Source organism: Myotis nattereri (genome assembly GCF_964212035.1).
Source record: "Myotis nattereri genome assembly, chromosome: 1".
Lineage (NCBI taxonomy): Eukaryota > Metazoa > Chordata > Mammalia > Chiroptera > Vespertilionidae > Myotis > Myotis nattereri.
Window position 1 is genome coordinate 142,315,529 of NC_138075.1, and position 17,344 is coordinate 142,332,872.

Consider the following 17,344-nt stretch of genomic DNA (forward strand, 5'->3'; position numbering starts at 1 on the left):
CAAATAGTTTGTTCATATTTCTCATGTTAAGGCCTAATTACTATCATTTGGGGCTGTTTGTTCAAGACAGAAAGCATTGTAGCTCTTTGTGATTGAATAATTTGACATTGGATCTCTATTTCAGTCTACTGAGGAGTGGAGGGATTTATGTGTAGCAGGGAGGGAGGTCAAGGCCAGGTTACCTAAGACCTTGAAGACCCTCGGAATGACTTCACTTTTCTTTTAAGATAGGAACCTATTGGAAGGATTTGAGCAGTGGATTGAATGTTCCAGGAGCTCTGACATTAATTGAAACCTATGGTTAAAAAAAGAAATAAAAAGAGAAAATGTTTCATACTATTGAATTCACTACCACTTGATCCACTTACATACCCATTTTTCTTTATGATGTCAGTAGATTGTAAAGCGTTGAGATTCATGAGGGGAGGAGGAGGGATTGAGAGTGTGGCTGAGTCAGCTAAGTACCTAATACTGATTAGGCAGGAGGATTACATTTTCTGTGACTTTTACCTGATTAAGCAAACAGGTGCATGTCCATATGAGGAAAAGAAGGTGAATTGAGTCTGGTAATGATACTTTTAAAGTTACATTTTATGTTAATAATATATGACTCTAACAAAATATATCCAGTGTGGGCCAAAAGTAGCTTTCTAGTTGTGTAGTATGGAGAGTAATATTATAAGTAGTAAGTAACCTACTCGCAACTGTAAACCTTCTTTTGCCCAATCCTGTATGTGAATTTATCTATCATTAACACAATTTAATAATGATGTGATTCATAAAATCAGTAAGACAAATATCTTACTTACTAGGAAGTCGTGAGACAACTTCAAGGAGAACTGGCTGATACCCAAAGAAAACGGAGACAACTTCAAGGAGAACTGGATGATACCCAAAGAAAACGGAGACAACTCCACGGAGAACTGGATGATACCCAAAGAACAATGAGACAACTTCAGGGAGAACTGGATGATTCCCAAAGAAAACGGAGACAACTTCAAGGAGAACTGGCTGATTCCCAAAGAAAACGGAGACAACTTCAAGGAGAACTGGCTGATTCCCAAAGAAAACGGAGACAACTTCAAGGAGAACTGGCTGATTCCCAAAGAAAACGGAGACAACTTCAAGGAGAACTGGATGATACCCAAAGAACAATGAGACAACTTCAGGGAGAACTGGCTGATTCCCAAAGAGAACTATTTATGACAGATGCTTCACTGAAGATTGAATCACATCGTCATATGCGTTCACGATATAAAATGCAAGAGTTGCAGAAGGAATTAGATGAAAGCAGAAGTCAAGTATGTATGAAATTGAACATGTCATCGTTACTCTATAGCTGGTTAAATAATATAAAGTGTTTTAGGATATGACTTTTCATGGGCAGCTTTCTTTTGTATTTTCATTGTGATTAATTTATTATAATTTCATTATCTTTATAGTGCACTTATTTCTTAAACCCTGGCTTTTATTCTGCCACTTGTAGTTTATGTTTTTTCTTATTATATCTGCCCTTAGGAATTTTGACAGTTATGCATCATTCTTCATAGTGGGCAAAAGGCTTTCCTTCCCTTACAAAACAGTATTTTCAGTGATATTTCCATTATCATGATGAGGCAGCCAGATCAAATAAGAAATTAGTGTTAAATTTAATGTTCCAGAAAATTGTTTTATGTCTTATCTTCACTTTGTTGAACCCATATTCCATAGATTTCAGAATAAGTCGTACAGGAAGGTCATTATAGTAACCAATTGAAGTAGGCATAGCCTTCATTCTCATTCACTTAGAAATGAAAGCATGGAAATATTCAGATCATTGTAATATGTATAACCACAACAGACAATTAAGCACATTAAATCTAGAGCTCCTAATGATATTTAAAAAAACTGTATTGATACAATTCAGATAGCCACATATAATTTGCAAATTTCAATTGTACGATTTAATATTTTAAAACATAGATTTGTGCATCTGTCACCTCAATCAATTATAGAATATGTTTATCACTCCAAACACCAACTATATACCACTTAGCAGTTGCTACCAGCTTATCATCTTGCCCTGCACCGGGCAACAATCAACCTAATTTCTGTCTCCACTGATTTGCTTATTCTGAATAATATACATATATATGTATATGTATATATATATGTATATGTGTATATATACATATATATATATATATATACATATACATATATATATATGTACTCACACAAATTGCAGTTCTTTGTGATTGGCTTTTTTCATTTGATGTCCCATTTTAAAGGTTCATTCACATTATAACAGATAAAGATATTTTATTCATTTATTTTTATTGCTGAACTATATTTCATTGTGCTGCTCAACCATTTATCCATTTTTCAGTTGAGGGACATTTGTGTTGCTTTCACGTTTTGGCTATTAATAATTGTACTATGATCATGAGTGCACAAGTCATTGTGTGAACATAGGTTTTCCTATCCTGTCCATTGGATTTTAACCCTGGGAGATAACTGGGCTGATTTCAGCAACTCTCCACCTTTACTTTTGCTGTCTAGGCTGCCTTTTCAGTTTCTGTTCCCTGGCCTAATGCTTCATCTATTCTGACCTGGCTCCCAACCTCTCCTTTTCCATGAAATGTACTCTCACTGTTTGAACTCTCACTGAACTCATTTTTTCCAGCACTTGTCATCTAGTCTGTGAGAATAAGTTAGCCCCTAATTTCACATGGTTTTGATTTACTTCATGAAGGAGAATCTTGTCTTTCTGAGTGTAATTAGTCTGTGGAGGCTATTATTTGATATGAGGGTGCCTGTTTTTGTGTACATTGAAAATATTTCAGCTTAACTATTGTTAGGATACAATTAAATGCTTTTATATCACTAGTGGTCTTGGGATTCAAACCCACATATTTGAACAACACAAGGATGAGGTGAGGAGTCAAAATTAGCAAGAAGATAGCTCTAGATTTTTGAAGACTTCAAAGAATATAGTTGAGGAAGCCAGTGAAAAGAAGTTCAGGAGACTTCCATAGGTCAGGTCTCTATGGAATAGGAAACTATTATTATTTTTTAAAGGCCAATACTTGATAATCTATTTCTTGTAAAAAAAACATTTGCATTATAAGAGAAAAACAAGACACAGAATGTTGGTCAACATCCTAAGGGTAAAGGCGCCCCCAAATTCAGAACATAACAGTCATACACTCAAAGTAGCACCAATAAGAACCAACATAAAATGTACCAGATCAGCTATCTACAAAGGCGATCCGTATCGCTCATGGCTTATGAGTATGTGGCTGAGGGTATTGTCTATGGAAGCAAGAAGGGAGGAAGAAATATAAAGTACAGGTGACCTTAGTACAGGGGTCAAGGATGAAATATTAATTAGGGAACCTGGTTTGACCTGCTGAGGTTTATGGATCTCTGATAGGATTTTTAAAAAGAAATAGACTAATCTCTATAATTCTGTCTCTATTTTTCTTGGTTGCTCATTAAATGCCACATCTGAGTGAAATCATATGGTACTTGTCTGTTGGTAGTGTTGATGCTGTTGGGGTGTGGTGTAGGGGTGGAGTGAAAAAGAAAAAAAAATGGAGAAAACCCATGAACGTTGACAACACTGTGGTGATTTCTGTAATGTGAGGGATTGTGTGGCAATGGAAAAGACCATAGAAGGGATACGTGTGGATGGAAAGAAAAAAAAATGAGAGAGAGAGAAGTGATATAGGGGGAAAAAAGAAAGAAAATTGTGAACCTGGATGACGAACTATGGAGGATCAATACAATATTCTATCTTCTTCTGCTTCTGGTTAGATAATCTCTATAATAAAAGGTTAAAAAAGGATTCTCTTAGATTAACACTGTCTGTATCTGCTGCTAGACTGGAGCTCCCCTAATTCATTTTTGTGTAGTATTCTTCTTCTACATCTGTCTGAATTTGATATTATCAGCTTTGATCTTATCCGCTTTCTGCATTTTAGGGATTCTTAGGTTGATGCTATTCTCTTCCTGTCTTTTAGAAAGTCCTCATAATTTCTGTTTTATTGATTATATACTTATGTTCATATGACAAGTAGATAATCTCTAGCCATATCTTTAACTTAAATATTCAAAACATCAGATTTTAGTTATTACCTTAAACATTCAAAGACCATCAGATTATAAAACAAGGTATGGAGTATCTTAAACTTGTTACTTCTTATCCTCAACTGCAATGCAGTTCTAGTCCATGGCTTTCAACAGGTGAAGAAAAATAGCCAAATAACCATGATACCACTTCATACCCCTCAAAAGAAGCAAAAATAAAGACAAATAAAAATGGAATTGAAAGAGTCGAGGACTGGACATCATGGTCACTGTTTAGAAATGCACTGTGGACGGAGAACCAGATGGAGAGGGTGGATGTGGTCATTGTTATCAGTTTCTGCTGAGAAGTAAAGCATTAAAAGACTAAAAACGATGATCCTCAAAATTTTTTAGTGCAATTATAGGATTGAAATTATGATTCTTATACAAAAGAAAAGAATGAGTGGTTAAAATATGAATATATGCAGATGAGACCTTGTAGTAAAAACGTTAGAGTTTAATGGAAGGGGACAATAGGACGATAGAAAAAGCTACACAAATCAAGTAAAAGTTATGTTTACTATATAATATAGAGAAGACGCTTTATTTAAAGAGAAAAGTGTTTAATAGAAAAGGAGAAACTGAAACCTATGGAAGAAAACTTACAGAGAATGAGAGTCTTTATCTCATTCAAAGTCAGATTATCATTATAAGGTAATGGGAACTGCATGGGAATTTTTCAAAGATGGCCTTAGTAAGATGTGGTTTAATACAACCTGGAATATCTTGACCTATTGATGAAAATGTATCTAGGGCACCTTTTGAAACTAAAAGGTCAATGTAGCCTTAAAAAGTATTTTAGCACTTACTATTTTATATTTCAAAACCTCTGTTTGAACAAATTTCGGCAATTTTAGTTCCAGAAAGAATTTGGTGGAAATGTAAAGTCAATTTAAGCTGCTGTAAGAAGTCATTTTTCTTAAAATCTGTACTGATTGGCATCTAGTTTATAAACCCCTCTACTACATTTGATAAACATGTCCACACATATTATTCATGAACCCAGGAGAAATCACATTTTTAGGAAAGAAAGGCAAATCTCTAGATTCCCACAAATAATTTTCTTTAAATTTTTTTCAAAGTGTCAGCATGAAAAGGAAGAATCCAAGAAATACATTGATTTAACCATATCTCTGCAACAGAGCTTGCATGAAGTAATGAAGCAAAAGAGTGATCTAGAAAAATCAATGGCCAGGTAAAATTATAGCTCAGATCATTTCTACCATGAATTAAGATTTATCGGTCACTGACTTTATTAAAACCAAAATAAAAGGTTTTTTTTCCTATCTGTAATTTCATAATTAAACAAATTATCCTACTTAAAAATTCTCTGCAGAAACTCACAGCACAATGTGAAACTGTTTTGAGGGCTATGATATTATACTTACACTTGAATGATTCTAAAACCATAATGAGGATGCCTTTTGCATATCCTGTCACCTGCAAGTTCCATATCAATCTTGAATGTTTATTTCTGCAAAATATCTTCTCTGTCTGCTGATCTTCTTTTCCTAATGTGCATCCCTTCAGCATTCAAATAGGCTAATATCTTGGTTTGGCTTATCTTTCTCTCTCTTTGTTTAGTTATAAAAGATATCTATCATACATACAAAAATGTCCATATGACCTAAAGGAGAAGTTGGGTAATCCTGTTTTTACCTCTCATAGAAACACAACAGCATTTTTCCCATACCTGGGAAGCCCCACATGGCTTCCTTTCAGTTTGTTGGCTGAGTTCTTAAGTTTGTTCTCTGATTCTCATCATCAGTGCTTTTCCTCTCACTTAACTGTCTTGCTCTACTTTATTTCATAGCCCTTTCATTTTGTTAACTTTGTGCTAGCAAAGATCTCTTCTTAAAGCAGACTTGAGGAGACTGTTACACGTTATCTCTCTGACTTCCCTCCTTCTAAAGCCCTTCTCCTTCCCCATTCCCCCTTCCACTCAGACTTCAAAGAGTTTTCTTTCCTGCTTCTCCTTCTGCTTTGAATGATCTGGTTGATGTTGGTACTTTTCTTTCCTTCTTGTAGACTGCTGTCAGTAGGTACCAAAAGGTATTTTGTGTCTTTCCAAAATATTCACATATCATTATGCTTTTCTTCTTCACCTTAGATACTTATCTCTGGTTTTTAGTTGATATTTGATAACAGGTTCATGTTTTATATTAACATAGTAAAATGAATATTAATAATAACTTACTTACAAGAGCTCTATACAGTTACTATATTAACTCTCTATCACACATGTCATGACTTGTTTTTCATCTTATTCATATAAGATTATAATTTAGCTAGTATGTTTTCAAACAATTTAGATTAAGACAAATAAGAGGATCATAATTTGTAGATTTGCGTATTTTATATAAAGGAACATAATATCTGTCTAAATAATTATTAAATATTTACTCTGAAAGAATTTGACACTTTTCTTTTGTACATTTCTGCAGATTTCAGGAACCCTTAAACATGCCAAAAAGGAATTTGAATGAAGACCTCAGTTTCCCCCGAGATTTAAGACCAAGTCTAACAGGAATGGGAATGCAGACTAGCAGTTTAATACAGGAGGTAATTATAAATCAGTTTGGAGACCCCAAAATACCTAATTTGGAGAAATAGATATCATTCAATGTTTTGAACAATGAAATATAGATGTTTCTGTTTATTTTAATGACTTGTCATCAGGGAAAAAGACAGCATTTTTCTTTATCACTTTTCCATAAAAAGGGCCTACTGTTAACTCTCCATGTCTTAAAGCCGGGCACCAGCACCAAATCACAAAGTTTTTGGAAGCAGCTTGATTGAGACATAATGAACATACCATGCAGGTCACTCATTTAAAGTGTACAATTCAGTGGCTTTTTCTGTATTCAAAGAGTTACACAGTCATCATCACAATCACGTTGAGGACATTTTCATCCCCCTAAAAAGTAGCCCGGTGCCCTTTAGCAAACACCCTGTGCCAACTTCCACTTCCTCACTCTTCCTGGCCCTAGAGAACCACTACTGTCCTCTCAATCTCCCTAGAGTTGTCTATTCTGCACATTTTTATCAGTGGAATGAAACAATAAGTGCTCCTTCAGGCCTGCTATTTTATGAAGCAGAACGTTGTCAAGGTGCTGCTGTCTTGTAGCATGTATCACCAATACTTCATTTCTGTTTATTGCTGAACAACATTTCATCGTATGAAGTGATTACATATTTTTAAATTTACTCATCATTTGATGAACCTTTGGGTTATTTCCACTTCTGGTTTGTTAAAAATACTGCGATGAACATTCATGTCCAATTTTTTACGTGCACATATGTTTTCATTCTCTTGGAATATAGTTATAAATGGAATCACTGGAGCATATCTTTAACCTTCGGGAAATTTCCAGACTGTTTTCCACGGAGGCTGCACCATTTTGCATTTTCATTAACAGTGTGTGAGGGTTCCAGTTTCTCCACATTCTTGTCAATGTGCCATTACTTGTCTTTTGATTGTAGCCATCCCAGTGGGTATGAGGTGGCATCTCAGTGTTGGTTTTCATTTGCAATTTTCTATTGACTAATGATGTTGACTGTCTTTTCACATGCTTAATAACCATTTGTACATTTTCTTTGAATATCTGTCTACTCAATTTCCTTGCCCATTTTAAATTGGATTATCTTTTTTTAATTTTTTAAGTATTACATATCTCTCTTTTTGCCAGATTGACTATTCCTACCCCAGGCTACTCGCCCCCCTCCAGGGCCCACCTCCACAGCCCCAGTGTCTTTGTCAGTTGGTTGTGCTAATATGCATGCATACAAATCCTTTGGTTGATCTCTAACCCCACCACCCTGCCAGTTGTTTTTCAATATATTTTCGTGCATCAGTTTATGTTGATCATTATACTGTACATCTGAGTGATACCATATCATAGTCATCATTCTCGGACTGGCTTGTTTCACTTAGCATAATGCTCTCCAGTTGCATCCATGCTGCTGCAAATGGTAAAAGTTCCTTCTTTTTTATAGCAGTGTAGTTTTCCATTGTGTAGATGTACCACAATTTTCAATTCATTCATCTGCGTATTAGCACTTAGGCTGTTTGTAAATCTTAGCTATTGTAAATTGAGCTGCTGTGAACATAGGAGTGCATATATCCTTTCTGGTTGGTGGTTCTGGTTTATTGGGATATAGTCCTAGAAGTGGGGTTCCTGGGGTAAATAGGAGTTCCATTTTAACTTTTTGAGGCAACTCCATAATGTTTTCCACATTGGCTGCACCAGTCTACATTCCCACCAGCAGTGCAGGAGGGTTCCTTTTAGTCAAGGCAGTCTCTTCAATAAATGGTGCTGGGACATTTGGGCAGATACATGCAAAAAATGAAACTATATCACCAGCTTACACCATAAACAAAAACAAACTCAAAATGGTTAAAGGACTTAAATGTAAGACAGGAAACCATTAAAATCTCAGCAGAATCCATAGGCAGCAAAATATCAGAATATGTTGTAGTAATATCTTTACCGATACATCTCCTAGGACAATGGACACTAAGGAGAAAATAAGCAAATGGGACTACATCAAAATAAAAAGCTTCTGTACAGCAAAAGAAACCATCAACAAAACAACAAGAAAGCCCCTGCCGGGGAGAACATATTCGGCAATCCTATTTCAGATAAGGGTTTAACCTCCAAAATTTACAAGGAACTCACACAACTTAACGAAAGGAAGATAAATAATCCAATCAAAATATGGGCAAAGGACCTAAATAGACACTTTTAGAAAGAGGACACACAGAAGGCCAAGAGACATGTTATTACATGCTCAAAGTCACTAATCATCTGAGAAATGCAATTCAAAACAACAATGAGGAATCATCTCACACCTGTCACAAGGGCTATCATCAACAAATCAACAAATGCAAAGTGCTGGGGAGGATGTGGATTGTCTTTTATTATTGCATTTTAAGAGGTCCTAGTTCTAGAGATACAGACCCCTTAGACAAAGAATTTTCAAATATTTCTCCCATTCAGTAGCTCACCTTTTCTTTTTCCTGATGGTGTCTTTTAAAGCACAGAAGCTTTTTATTTTGATGAAGTTCAGTTAATCGATTTTTGTCTTTCTGCTTTCACATCTAAAAAATACTCAAATCCAGTCTTGAAGATATACACATATGTTTACTTGTAAGAATTTCATAGTTATAGCTTTTGCATTTTGAGTTAATTTTGATATGTGGTATGATGTACAGGTCTAATTTTATTCATTTGCATGTGGATATTAAGTTGTCTCAGTACAAATTGTTAAAAGGACTTCTCATATCTGATTTAATTTGGCACGCTTGACAAAAGCACTTGGCCATAAAGGTGAGGGTGATGTTGGAATTCTCCCTTCTACTTCATGGATGGGAAAGTCTGTCCTTATGCCAGTACCAAATCAATTTTTATGAGTACTCTTTCCCAGTCATCTTGCATATTATCACTTGTTTAATAATAAAAAAGTCAGTGTAGTGGAATGGTTTTTGGAGATGTTTTGAATCTTGATAAAATCTGTGGCTAGCTTATGTTTTGCTGACCCTGTAACATGATGGGACAATACCCATTACTTTTTTTCTCCATTCAAACCTTTAACCTCTAACCATATGCCTCCCACTTCACTTTCATTCCATGGAATCCTGGTCACAGGATCTGCTGAATTAGCCATTTTCTTCATTGTGTTTAACTCATATTTCATAGACTCAATGCCTGGGGAGGAGAAGATTAAAATCTGGACTGTCATCATTCCTCTTCAGAAATGTCTCAATTTGAGCACTAGCTGGTTTGGCTCAGTGGATAGATGGGGTTTGATTCTGATCAAGGACACATACCTTGATCAGGTTGCAGGCTCCTCCCTGGCTATTGATGTTTCTTTCCTTCTCTCTTTCACTCTCCCTAAAACAAATCAATGGAAAACTATCCTTGGGCAAGGATTAAAAAATATTAAAAGAAAAACTAAATGTCTCAATATGAAATCTCAAAATTTTACAGCCAGTTTGTTTTCTGTGGAGAAACATTGTGGAATAAAATACAAGCAAGCTTGAAGTAAGCTAGAGGAGACCTTGTATTTAAATGGTGCCAAAGGACATTGCATTGGTTTCTCCCCTGAGATTTAAAATGATTTCATAGTGTTGTCTGTTTCCTCACTGAGGAAAGGAAAACTTATTCCTAACCATGGAATGCTTCTCTGTGGACCTTGGCTGTGCCCTCTGAGTCTTTGCTCTGTCCTTTTCATAAGAAATGACCTGTGCTTACAGCTCTTGTCTCAGCCTGCTTCCTCCCTGTAGAACACCTGAAATCCACAGGCCTCTTTTTATTGTGTACTGTGTTGGTCTCCCTTCAGGTGCTAGCAGGCAGGGTTTGTGCTACTACAATTCTCTTAGGAGCTTTGAGTTTCCTGTGAATTTAATTGGGGTTCATGGCATTAGAAAAGCCACCTTACGAATTGTTTTCAGATAAGCTCTTCACCTGGGGCTTCCTGGAGGTGTTGTAGGACAGTGCCCTTAAATTCTTACATTCTGAAAATCCTTGACGGAATTTGAGGCACCACGTTTATGTTTCTGAGATCTTTAGGACTTTCGTATGTCATGGCTTCATCCTTTGACCGTGTTTTCCTGGATTTGATGTTAGCCCAGAAAGCCATTTCTTTACTTTTGCATTATTTGACAAAAGGACATGAAGGAGCACCTGTGAATGGGAAGTGGGTACTTGAAAGCCATAAATCCAGGTTCTTTTATTGTTAATTGTCTTTCTTAGCTTATCTTTCTCATTGATTTCAATTTCAGTGGCTCCCTAGCGAGAATCTCTCTCATCTTCATTCAGTGTCACTTTTGCACTTGCCCAGAAGCCCTTGCTGTGAGCCTCCTCAGGAGCCATGAGGGCTCCACTCAGTGTTTCTTGGAGGCCCTCTTGGTGTTCATGTTCACGCTTCACTACATTATGTCGGGTTCCTCCTACCTCCTGTTCAGAGGCATGCCCATGGGTGTGCGTTTCTTTCTTAGTGTCAGCGCTCCATTGTTCTATCAGTATCTGTGCCAGTTATTTCTTGCTGTTTAATGAACCATTTCCAAACCTCCTCTCTTAAAATAGCATTTACTTCGTTCACAACTCTGCAGTGAGGCCACCTCATTTCCTTCCCACCAGCTGGTATGACGTGAAGCTGGGAAGTGGAATCATCTTGAGGCTGGTTCCCTCTCTGGTTAGACAGTTGCAGAAGGCTTTTGGCTGGGACGTTCACTGGGGCAGTGTCAGCTGGATACCTGTGTGAGGACTGACCATGTGGCCTGGGCTGCTTCGTTCTTCACAACATGGTGGCTGGGTTCCCAGGGTGAGCTCCCTTAGGGACAAAGTCAGATGGCCCCCAGACATAGCAGTCACACAACAGTCACCATATCCTATTCACCACAACCCAGTGAGCACTCAGGCCAGCACCTATTTCATGGACAATTGCCAAACAATCTGGAGACGTGCTTCAAGAACTCGGCATCACTCACCTTGTCTTACCAAAGAATCATTGTATCGAAAGGAAAGTAGTTCTTCCCAAGTGGTTATCATTGACATTCCAGCAAGTTTGTTGTTATTGATGGTGTTGTTTTTGTTTAGTCTGCTCCCTTATGTTGTGGGATGTAACAAAGAATTTCAAGATAGCACTATTGAATCAAGCCCCCTCCCCCATTTTATCGGTTCTGAAAAATATAGGGCTCCTCTTGCTAAAGTTTTACAGGGAGAGATGCAATTTCTCAGTAAACCAGGGAATCATCTCATCATGGAATGCAATTCAAATTAGCATCAAAAGTTTGTGGTTCAGTAAGAGACTTATGGCAGTAGAATCCAAATATATCAGATTCATTAATGAATCTATTTTGAAAGTGCTATTTTTGGAGGCATTTGGTGAATCAGTCCTGAATCCTTCAATATGATATCCCTAAAATGTTTTTAAAGATTCTGAGGTGTTAAGATGGGGAAAGAAGAATGGGACTTTCTACTAAGAGGCAACGTATAGTCATTTTGTGGAGGAGAGACATGGAAAAGTCATAGAAAAGAGAGAGTCTAAAAGCAAGTGCAGACGTTATGTGGCAAAGACAAGGATAGTAAATGTATTTTTGGGATTCCTGGTCATTTTCACTTTGGCCTTGATTCTGAGTAACTCAAGGTCCCACATTTTAAGACTCTAGAACAGTGCAGATAACATTTTATTGCTATTGGATTTGTTTCAGAATTTTGTGTGGTTAAACTATGAAGAACTTAAATTAAAAACAATTTCAGACCGGTGTCCATATCTTCATAACCAAACTCTATTCTTTTATTCCTGCAGTCTGAGGAGCCTCTTGCAGCTTCAACAAGTAATCATAGCCCTGAAGATAATACTGCTCAGCTGGAGGAAGAATTCAAAGTACTTCAAAAGAAATGTGACGAAATGACAGCTAGAGCAGAGTGCTGGGAACAAGAAGGATTAAGAGTCCGAAGACAAATGAAAATAAATAGGGCAAAACACCTTGAAGAAGAACAGCGTCTAGACAGGATTGGAGAATGTGCAAGACCCGACATAGCATATAGATCAGAACAAATCAGGCAATTTTACCAGGATTTTTTTGCCCTTTAATATGCTTTATTTCATTTTACTGCAAATTAAATACTGAATACAGGCAGTGTATGTGTTTTCCATTCTTCCCGTAATAACAGCTTGTTCTTTAGATTTCAGGAAGGAAGGTGGCAAATTTCTCCTTTCAGTATGTTAGTTTCCATCACTCTCATCACTGAGTTGAGCTTGTAGAATGATTCTTATTGAGGATCATTTTATTTTCAAGGTCATTGATGAAAAACAAGACTATTAGGAAAAAATAAAAGTCATGATCAAAATATTATACAACTAGAGGCCTGGTGCACAAAAATTAGTGCACTCGGGTGGGTCCATCAGCTGGCCTGTGCCCTTTCGCAATTTGGGCCCTTTTGGGGCCCCTTTTCTGGCTAATAGTTTTTTGATGGAGTCTTTAGGGTTTTTTATGTACAATATCATGTCATCAGCGAATAAGGACAGTTTTACTTCCTCTTTTCCAATTTGGATGTCTTTTATTTCTTCTTCTTGTCTAATTGCAATGGATAATACTTCCAGTACTATGCCGAACAAGATGGTGAGAGTGGGCATCCCTGTCTTGTTCCTGTTCTTAGGGGAAATGGTTTTAGTTTTTGTCCATTGAGTATGATGTTGCCTGTGGGTTTGTCACATATGCCTTTTATTATGTTGAGGTATGATCCTTCTATTCCCACCCTGCTGAGAGTTTTTATCCTCATCCTCCTCTTTCTCCTCCTCCTTCTCCTTCTCCTCCTCCTCCTCTTCCTTCTCCTTCTTCTTCTTCCTCCTTCCCCCTTCCTTCCTTCCTTCCTTCCTTCCTTCCTTCCTTCCTTCCTTCCTTCCTTTTTTCCTTCCCTCCTTCCCCTCCTCCTCCTCTTCCTCCTCCTCCTTCTTCCTTCTTCCTCTCCCTCCTTCTCTTCCTCCTCCCCCTCATCCTCCTCCTCTCCTCAGACTCTGCCTGCTCCTCTTCTTCTTTACCTTCTTGCATTTTTCTACTTTATTGCATTGTTATTATGTATTGTCTCTTTTTTTCCCTATCTTTTAGTTTTTGCTTCACTTTTTGGGGGTGACATTTTTGCTTTTAATTTCTTTTTTATTTCAATGTGTTTTTTTTATTGCTTAAAGTATTACAAAGAGTATTAAATATGTCTCCTACTCCCTGCCCCTTGACATTCCCCCAGCCTCCCATACGTCCCAGTGGCTTGTGTCCATTGGATATGCCTATATGCATGCATACAAGTCCTTCGGTTGATATCTTAGCCACCCTTCTGCCCCCCCCTCCAACCCTCCTTGGCCTTCCTGCTGTAGTTTGACAGTTTGTTCCATGCTGCTCTGCCTCTGTATCTATTTTTGTTCATCAGTTTATAATGGTCTTTATTACCCATAAATGAGTGAGATCATGTGGTATTTTTCTTTCATTGACTGGCTTATTTCACTTTGCACAATGTTCTCCAGTTCCATCCATGCTGTTGCAAATGGTAAGAATTCCTCCTTTTTCACAGAAGCATAGTATTTTATTGTGTAGATGTACCACAGTTTTCTAATCCATTCATCTGCGGATGGGCACCTATGCTGTTTCCACATCTTTGCCATGCTAAATTGTGCTGCTATGAACATAGGGGTGCATATATCCTTTCTGATTGGTGTTTCTGATTTCTTGGGATATATTTCTAGAAGTGGGATCACTGGGTCAAATGGGAGTTCCATTTGTAGTTTTTTGAGAAAACTCCATACTGTCTTCCATAGTGGTCTCACCAGTCTGCATTCCCACCAGCAGTGCACGAGTGTTCCTTTTTCTCCACACCCTCTCCAGCACTTGCCGTTTGCTTATTTGTTGATGATAGCCATTCTGAGAGGTGTGAGATGATACCTTATTCTTGTTTTGATTTGCATCACTCGGATGATTAGTGACTTTGAACATGTTTTCATATGTCTCTTGGCTTTCTGAATGTCCTCTTTGGAAAGTGTCTATTTAGGTCCTCTGCCCATTTTTTGATTGGATTGTTTATCTTCCTTTTGTTAAGTTGTATGAGTTCCTTATAAATGTTGGAGCTTAAACCCTTACTGCTGATAACATTGGCAAATATGTTCTCCCATGCGGTGGGCTTTCTTGTTGTTTTGTTGATGGTTTCTTTTGCTGTGCAGAAGCTTTGTATTTTGATGTAGTCCCATTTGTTTATTTTCTCTTTAGTTTCCAATCCCCTAGGAGCAGTATCAGTGAAGAAATTGCTTCGGCATATGTCTGAGATTTTGTTGCCTTTGGATTCCTCTAGTATTTTTATGGTTTCCTGTCTTCCATTTAAGTCCTTTATCCATTTTGAGTTTATTTTTGTGTATGGTGTAAGTTGGTGGTCTACTTTCATTTTTTTGCATGTATCTGTCCAATTATCCCAAAACCATTTATTGAAGAGACTGTCTTTACTCCATTGTATGTTCTTGCCTCCTTTGTCAAATATTAATTGAGCATATTGGTTCGGGTTGATTTCTGGGCTCTCTATTCTATTCTATTAATCTCTTTGTCTGTTCTTGTGCCAGTACCAGGCAGTTTTGAGAACAGTGGCTTTGTAATACAGCTTGATATCTGGTATTGAGATCCCACCTACTTTGTTCTTCTTTCTCAGGATGGCTGCAGCTATTCGGGGCCTTTTTTAATCCAGATGAATATCTGGTAAGGTCATTCTAGATCTGTGAAATATGCCATTGGTATTTTAATGGGAAGTGCTTTGAATTTATAGACTGCTCTGGTTAGTATGGACATTTTAATGATGTTGATTCTACCAATCCATGACCATGGTGTGTTCCTCCATCTGTTTATGTCTTTCTCTCTCTCTTTTTTCAACGTCCTGTAGTTTTTTGAGAAGAGGTCTTTTACCTCTTTAGTTAAGTTTATTCCTAAGTATCTTAATTTTTTTGGTGTGATGATAAATGGGATTGTTTTTTTAATCTCTCTTTTTGTAAGTTCACTATTGGTGTATAGAAATGCCATAGATTTTCATGGCATTAATTTTGTTTTCTGCTACATTGCCAAATTCATTTATCAAGTCTAATAGTTTTTTGATGGAGTTTAGGGTTTTTTTATGTACAATATCATGTTATCTGTGAATAAGGGAAGTTTTATTTCTTCTTTTCCAATTTGAATGCCTTTTCTTTCTTCTTCTTGTCTAATTGCAATGGCTAGTACTTCCAGTACTATGTCTAACAGGAGTGGTGAGAGTGGGCATTCCTGTTTTTTTCTTGTTCTTAAGGGAAATGGTTTTAGTTTTTGCCCATTGAGTATGATGTTGGCTGTGGGCATGTCATATATGGCTTTTATTATGTTGAGGAATGATCCTTCTATTCCCACCTTGCTGAGAGTTTTTATCAAAAATGGTTGTTGGATTTTGTCAAATGCTTTTTCTGCATCAATTGATATGACCATGTGTGTGTTCTTTTTTTTTTCCCTCTCAATTTGTTTTTGTTATGTATCAAGTTTATTGATTTGCGGATGTAGTACCACCCTTGCATCCCTGGGATAAATCCTACTTGGTCATGGTTTGTGATCTTTCTGATGTACTGATGGATGTCATTTGCTAAGATTTTGTTGAGGATTTTGGCATCCATGTTCATGAGGTGTACTGGCCTGTAGTTCTCTTTCTTTGTTTTGTTTTTACCTGGTTTGGTATGAGGGTGATGCTGTCTTCATAGAATAAGCTCGGAAGTGTTCCTTCCTCTTGATTTTTTGGAATAGTCTGAGGAGGATAGGTTTTAGTTCTTCCTTGAATATTTGGTAAAACTCCTCTGTGAAGCCATCTGGCTCTGTCTTTTGTTTGCTGGGAGCTTTTTGATGACTGCTTCAATTTCTTCCATAGTTATTGGCCTATTGAGATTTTTAGATTCTTCCTGATTGAGTTTTGGAAGATTGTATTTTCCTAGGAATAGGTCCATTTCTTCAGGTTGTCTAGTTGGTTATAGTAGAATTGTTCATAGTATTTTTTAACAATCATTTGTATTTCTGTGCGGTCTTTTGTTATTTTACCTCTGTCATTTCTGATTTGTTTACTCGGTTCTCTCTCCTTGTTTCTTGGTTAGCCTGGCTAAAGGTTCGTCAATCTTGTTTATCCTTTCAAAGAACCAGCTCGTGGTTTCATTGATTTTATGCATTGTGTTTTTTTGGTCTATATGTGATTTATTTCTGCTCTAATCTTTATCATCTCCTTCCTTCTCCTTACTCTGAGTTTTTCTTGTTGCTCTCTTTCTAATTCTTTGAGATATAGAGTTTGATGATTTACTACCTTTTTTTTTTTTTTTTTTTTTTTTTTTTTTTTTTTTTTTTACGTAGGCCTGTAGAGCTACAAACTTCCCTCTCAGGACTGCTTTCATTGTGTCCCATAGGATGTGGATTGTTGAGTTTTCATTGTCATTAGTTTCCAGCATGTTCTTAATTTCTTCTTTGATCTCATTGGTAACCCAATCAATATTTAATAACATTCTATTCAGCTTCCAAGTTTTTGAGTCATATGGGTGGTTTTTATTGTAGTTGCTTTCTAATATTCTGCCATTGTAGTCTGAGAAGATGCTTGGTATGATTTCAATCTTCCTGAATTTGGGGAGACTTTGCTTGTGAACCAATATGTGATCTATTTTTGAAAATGTCCCATGTGCACTTGAGAAGAACGTTTATTCT